The sequence below is a fragment of the Phyllostomus discolor genome, chromosome 1 (genome assembly GCF_004126475.2).
Source record: "Phyllostomus discolor isolate MPI-MPIP mPhyDis1 chromosome 1, mPhyDis1.pri.v3, whole genome shotgun sequence".
Taxonomy (NCBI): Eukaryota; Metazoa; Chordata; class Mammalia; order Chiroptera; family Phyllostomidae; genus Phyllostomus; species Phyllostomus discolor.
The window spans coordinates 175,881,316-175,887,841 of NC_040903.2; the positions used below are offsets into that span (position 1 = coordinate 175,881,316).

Here is a 6,526-nt window from a genome sequence, read left to right on the forward strand (position 1 = left end):
CTCACTCACGCACAGCTTTGCTTTGGAAAAAGGGTGGTTTTCATTTCTCTCCTTTTTTTTCCTTCAAGCACTCTTACTTGCCTGCCCCTGGGCTGTCTCTCCCACGGGCCTCTGTGGTCTGGGCCAGGAGTCTGTGGCCAGCCCTTCTCTGTCCTTTCCTGTGGAGGGTCCCATCATCAGGGCGGGCTGTGTGGCCCTACTGTGCATGGTGGGAAAGAGGCCGGCCTCCGGAGGCCCCAGCTGGCCCCCTATTATATTGGCTTCTATTAAATTGAAACACATAGCACATCTATTACACAATAAACCACAGCTATTTCATGGATCAAATTAAGTTTTATTTGGGCAAATTACAACCTTTCCTACAGTCGGGCCTTTGTGAGGCCATTCCTTTTTAATAAAAGCAGCATTTCTGGAGCTGGCCCTCCTGGACCAAAGCTCCGTGGTGGGTTGGGGGCTCGGGCCGAGGCTGGCAAGAGGTTGGAAGTATGTGTGCAAGTGTGTGTGTGTGTGTGTGTGTGTGTGTGTGTGAAGGATGGGAATTCTTGGGGCCCCTCTTGAGAATGGATTTGTCCACCTTCTCCTCCTGCCTCCCCATCCTGAGGTTGCCATGGAAGTCTGCAGAGAACTTCTCATTAAACAAGAAAAAAGCTGCGGCAACAGCGGCAGGAAAGCATTTCCCGGAATCCAGGAGGAAGTGTGAGTCACTAGCCTGCTAAGTGAGCTCTGCGTGGCCACTGTGGCCCCAAGCCCGGGAGGCCTAGAGCGCAGGGCCCGCCAGCAGGACTGCGCCAGGCCTGCCCGCATAGACATGCCTGCTGCCCAGGCTGACGCAGGCTCCAGGAATGCAAACAAAGCTGGGTGGAGGGGCCTTCTGATGGCTGGGGCACCGGGCCAGGCGGGAGGGAGAGAGCCTGGAGGAGAGGCCTGCAGAGGGGCTTCAGGTCCGACAGGCCCCTCTTCGGTGTCCTTGGAGCCCGAGCTGCTGGGAAGGCTCCAGCCTCTCATTGTGACCTGGCCTAGCACTGCCAGCTCTGGCACAGCCTCCAGGCTCCTCCTCGTGGGACAGGGGCTGGAGTTCTCAGAATCGGTGCTTGGGACCAGCAGCATCAACATCAACGGGGAACTGGTCAGAAATGCAGATTCTCAGGCCCTAACCCCAGACCTACTAAACCAGTAGAGTCCAGAGATCTGTGTTTTAACAAGCCCTCTAGGCCATTTTGTTTCACACTCAAGTTGGAGGGCCACTGTTCTTTAAAGATCTGTGTGTCAGCGTCAAACTCATACTTGCTGGTTATTCATTCAGAAAATTAGGAGGTAATGCTTAAGTAATGCTTACCGGGTGCTGGGGACTGGGCTAACTGCTGTATACACACTAAGCCACTTAATTCTCATATCCACCCTGAGGTCAGGGTCTGTGATCATTTCTCCATTCTACGGGTGACATAAGCGCTGTTTTTCAAGCAGAAGCCAGCATTCTGGGATCTTGGAGGTGATGGGAGATGCTGCGCCCAGCTCGTAGATTTGGCCCATGCAGGTTAACTGGTCTTGTGGTGGAACTTTCCCTGGGTAGCTTTTCTTAAATGCTCTTCAGTGGCTGCCCTGTCCCCTGAGAGGCGGTGGTGGGGAAAACTCTCACTCCAGAAGCGGGGAGTACGGAGGCAATCAGGCAGGTGGAGTCAGAGAAAAAAAAGGAGAACAAAAGAAGCCTGGCCCGAGCAGCGCAGGGCCCTGTAGAAGCTTGTTTTCCAAACACGGTCCCTGGACCAGCAGCATCCACATTTCCCAGGAGCCTATTAAAAATTTAAGCTCTTGGGCCCCACCCAGGCCAACTGAGTTCGAATCTGCATTTTAACAAGATCACGTGCACTTTCAAGTTTGAGAAGCACGGGGTGGGGCACAGAGGCACATACATCCCTGAGCCTCTTCTTGCATCAGACAGGGAAGGGTCATGGGATCTGGGGTCTGCACCAGCCTCCGCCCAGCTTCCTCTGGGCTCTGGCTCCTGTGTTAGCACAAGCATCCCCTCAGCAAACCTTGGAGCCCGAGGCACAGGAGGGAGCCTCCGGCCCTTAAAACTCACAGACAAACTATATAGTGGGAGGGACCTTCCCTTTGCTGGGCCCCCTCTCCCCAAAGTCAAGGATCTTTACTCCCTATACTCTCTTCCTAGAATGTGGGCTCTGCGTTCAAACTCAGGCTCTGCCATTTATTGATCGATTCTTGTTATAAACTCCTTGGTGCCTTGGTTGGTTTTTTTTCCTGTAAAATACAGCAATGATATTTTTTCTAGATCATACATTTGGGGGTTGATTAACTCAGCAAATACACATAAAGCACTTAGAACAGTGTTATGTAACTCCATTACATTAGCTACCTGCTTTCAGCCTGCCTTCCTTCTCTCCTCTGGGTGGCCTTGGGCTGGGGCAGGACAGAAAAAAGGTAGCCCTGACCTGTGAAGAGTTAGCACCAAGGCAGGGCTACTGAACTGGACTCCAAAGGTAACAGGGGCTCCTGTGGGGGAAAGGAGAAATGACACTTGTATTTTACCTGCGGCGCGCCAGGCTCAGTGCCAGGCATAGTGCCAGGCATTGTCCTCCTCTCCACAGCCATACCAGGAAAGTACTGTTCCTGTCTGAGCTTACATGTGAGGACTGAGATTCCAGAAGTACAGTGGCCAGCCCAAGAACACAATTATTTAAGGGTAAAGCTAGGGTTTGGTGAGTCTGCCTGGCCAGCCTGACCTCAGTCCCACACGCACGTCCCATGACCCCACGCTTTTGCCTCCTCTATAGCCCAGCCCCGTCCCCGGGGAGAAAGCAGGGTCTAGAAGGCCAGAGCTGGCGGAGGAGTGGGGAGGCTTCTAAGGACATCGTTCATGGCTCTTTCCCTAGGGCCTCCATTTCCCTTGGGTAACGCTTCCTTCTCGCAGGTTGCAGGACTGGTCTGCTGAGCGGACCTGTGGTGGTCTTAGCTGCTCCTGCCTGGCCCCGCCAACCGAGTCTGCCCATCCCGCTGCCCCCAGGACTGGAAGGCACGCCTTTGGCGTCTGCGTTAAAATCCCAGCGAGGGGAGACTCTGGTTTCAGCTCTGCTGCGCAAAGGTTTTGGAAGTTATTGCTCCATGCTAACAACAGGAAAAAAACTGAACAAACTGAAAGTCAACTTTTTTTTTTTTTTTTACATTCATCAGAGACTTAAGGCTACAGGGCAAAGTTCCACACTGAAATCCAGAGAAATGGGTGAATACAGAAAATCACAGCCAAGATCAGTACCTGAAGCAGAAGCCCTCAGAATGGTAATTTTTCACACTATGTTACTGAAGTATGGTGGACACACAAAAAAGCTGTACATATTTAATGTTTACAACTTGATGAGGCTGCATGTGAGTATGGACCTGTGAGACCATCATTACAATCTATGTGATAAACATATGGAACTTCTGGAAGCTGAGTGTGGACTAGCTTGAAAGTCAAAATCTTCTGGGGGGCCCCGTCTCAAGCCCTCCCATACTTGCATGGGTTTTATCCTCAGCAACCCCACCAGGTTCACATGGTAAAGATGAGACAAAAACCCCCTCTGTTTTGGGTAGGAAGAGAGGAAAAGTAAACATTCGGAAATACGCCCAAAGTTTTCTCCATAACAAAGGCCTGCCCTGTGTTACTAGAGCCTTGTATGACCTGGTGAAGGGTGATTAGGAAACTCCAGCCCGCCCTCCCCCCCCCCCAGCTTCCCTGTCTCATTTAAGGGAAGAAAAAGGGCTTAGACGTGCTCCTGAAGGTCACAGCCCAGGGACTCAGGCCAGCTGAAACTCTGAGACTTAACGATGAGTGTAGAACACGTCCCCTCCCCCAGCAACTCCCAGCAACGGCAGGTCCTCAGTGTAGCAACAGTGGGTTACAACTAGAAGAGCTGCAGGACATAGGCTCTCCTAAAGGAGTCGTTCTTAGGGAAACTCAAAGATAACAGGGGAGGAGAACAAACAAACAGGGAAATTCTAGGAAACGGAAGCCTCTGGCACCTCCAGCTACAGCCACCCTTAAACACAGCCCAGCTCTTAGTCAAAATTAATACAAAATCTCACACTAAAAGCCTGATTATCTCAATTCCCATAATCCAATATATCATGTCTGCCTTTTAACAGAAAACTAACAGACATGCTAAAAGGCAAGAAAACAGTCTGAAGAGAGAAAGCAGTCATTAGAACCAGACTCAGATATCATAAAGATTTTTTGGAAGTAAGCAAGCAATAAAATAAAAACAGGGCTGGGTTGCCGCCGCCACTGCTGCCATCGCACCAGCCCCCCGGGTCTCGGCGAGGTGGGGCGGTGCCCCGGAGTGGGAGACAAGCCGGTTTGGGAGCAGAATGGGTCCAGCTGCATTCAACGTTACTACCAGTTATTTGGTAATGACAGAACCCAACGAGGTGCAGTTTACACTGACATGTCATGCCTTACGTGGGAAGGACAGCAATTCCAGGGGAAATTGTGGAGTTGTCGACCGACCTTCCATTCCAGAAAATCCAGCACAGCATCAACGGCGCAGGACCGTCCTTCCGCGCCAGACAGCTGCATCATCAGCATGGCTGTGGGCCGGCTTAAGGCCAATGGGGACCCCGTCATGGGGTACCACCAAGTGTTCCTATTAAAGAGCATCAGCGGTGCTTGGGTTTGCACCAATGACATGTTCAGGCGTGCCCTGTGTAACTTCGGCTGGCCTCCTCCTGGCCAGGCGCTCGTGCTGTTTCCTCTTCTCTCCTCTTCCAGAGACTGTTCACCCTCCTCCAGATGCTCCAGCTACCACACACACACAAGCAGGGCTGCGGGGGAGTGGGCACAGTGCGCTGCTGCTCCCTACGCATTGTACACGATGTTCGGACACTAGCCTTGTTACATCTGACAGGAGAGGTTTGTGTGGTGCCAGTGTGTGCCCTGGAAAGACTTTTAAGTAATGCAAAACTTTTCTGTGTGTGTGTTTTTTAATCTGACAAGTGACTGTAGTAACCCAAAGAAGTAAAGGAGAAAGCAGCTGCCTCACTGCCCAGATATTGATCTGTTCTGATGTTTCAATGCCTCATGATGCGACAAAACCAAAAAAAATTTTCTTAAAAAAATAAAACAACTACGATTAATAATCTAATGGGAAAAAGCAGATAACATGTGAAAACACATGCATTATATAAGCAGAGAGATGAAAAACACTAAGAAAAAATAAAAAGGAAATGTGACAAATACAAAACACTGTAACAAAAATAAAGAATCCTTTTGGTGGGCTCATCAGTAGACTGGACATGGCCAAGGGAAAAATCAGTGAGCATAAAGATATACCAATGGAAACTTCCCAAACTGAAATGCAAACAGAAAAAAGGATGAAAAAAAGAAAAAGAAAAGAAAACAGAACATCCAAGAAACGTGGGACAATTGTAAAAGGTATAACGTTTTGTAACAGGACTACCAGAGAAGGAAGAAAGAGAAAGAAGCTGAAGAAATATGGCTGGGAGTTTTCCCAGATCAATAACAGACACCAAACCATAGATCTAAGAAGCTCATCCAATACTGAGTAGGATAAATACAAAAATGTCTACACCTAAGCATATTGTGTTGAAACTGCAGAAAAGCAAAGACAAAGAAAATTTTGAATGAAGCCAGAGGAGCTGTAAGTGGCCTTGCGCTCTGCCTCTCTCTGTTGTGTCAGCGGATGCTGCCCTGCTCCCCTCAGCCTCTGCCCTGCACTTGCCTTGAGACTGAGTATCATGCCTTCAACTAAGTTTCAGAGTCCCGTTGGAGAGATATTTGAAGTTGATGTTGAAACTCCCAAACAATCTGTGACTGTCAAGACCACATTAGATTTGGGAATGGGTGATGAAGGTGATGATGACCCAGTTCCTCTACCAAATGGTAACGCAGTAATATTAACATCCAGTGGTGCCCCCACTGCAAGAGTGACCCTCCTCCTCCTGAGGATAATGAGAAGAAAGAAAAACAAACAGATGACATCCCTGTATGGGACCAAGAATTCCTGAAAGTTGGCCAAGGAACACTTTTTGAACTTACTCTGGCTGCAAACTATTTAGACACCAAAAGTTTGCTTGATGTTACATGCAAGCCTGTTGCCAATATGATCAAGGAGAAAACTGCCGAAGAGATTTGCAAAACCTTCAGCATCAAAAATGACTTTACCAAAGAGAAGGAAACCCAGGTATGCAAAGAGAACCAGTGGTGTGAAGGGAAGTGAAACGTTGTGCCTGGCACTGTAACACTGTAAGGATTGTTCTAAAACTAGCTCACTGCTCTGCTTATCATTGTTAACATTAGACAAACTGCACACAATGCAGCAGCGAATCAACTGTATCAGCGGGATGCTGTCCTCATTGCACGGGTGGTGTGGGCCCAGACTCCAAACCTACGGCTGAGTTTCTTTCAGTAACGTTCAAAATGTTTCTTTTCTCTTTGCTCTGAATAAAACTGTAATGTGGGTTCACTATTAACAAAAAAAGAAATAAACAAACCAGAGGAAAAATACATTTTACC

At 49.0% G+C, this 6,526-nt stretch overlaps 2 pseudogenes; both read left to right on the forward strand.

The window, feature by feature from the left end:
* Window positions 1-607: 607 nt before the first annotated feature.
* LOC114492189 lies at window positions 608-4,880 on the forward strand (annotated as a pseudogene).
* An 868-nt stretch (window positions 4,881-5,748) lies between these two features.
* Window positions 5,749-6,269, forward strand: LOC114493288 (annotated as a pseudogene).
* The last annotated feature ends 257 nt before the right edge of the window (window positions 6,270-6,526 follow it).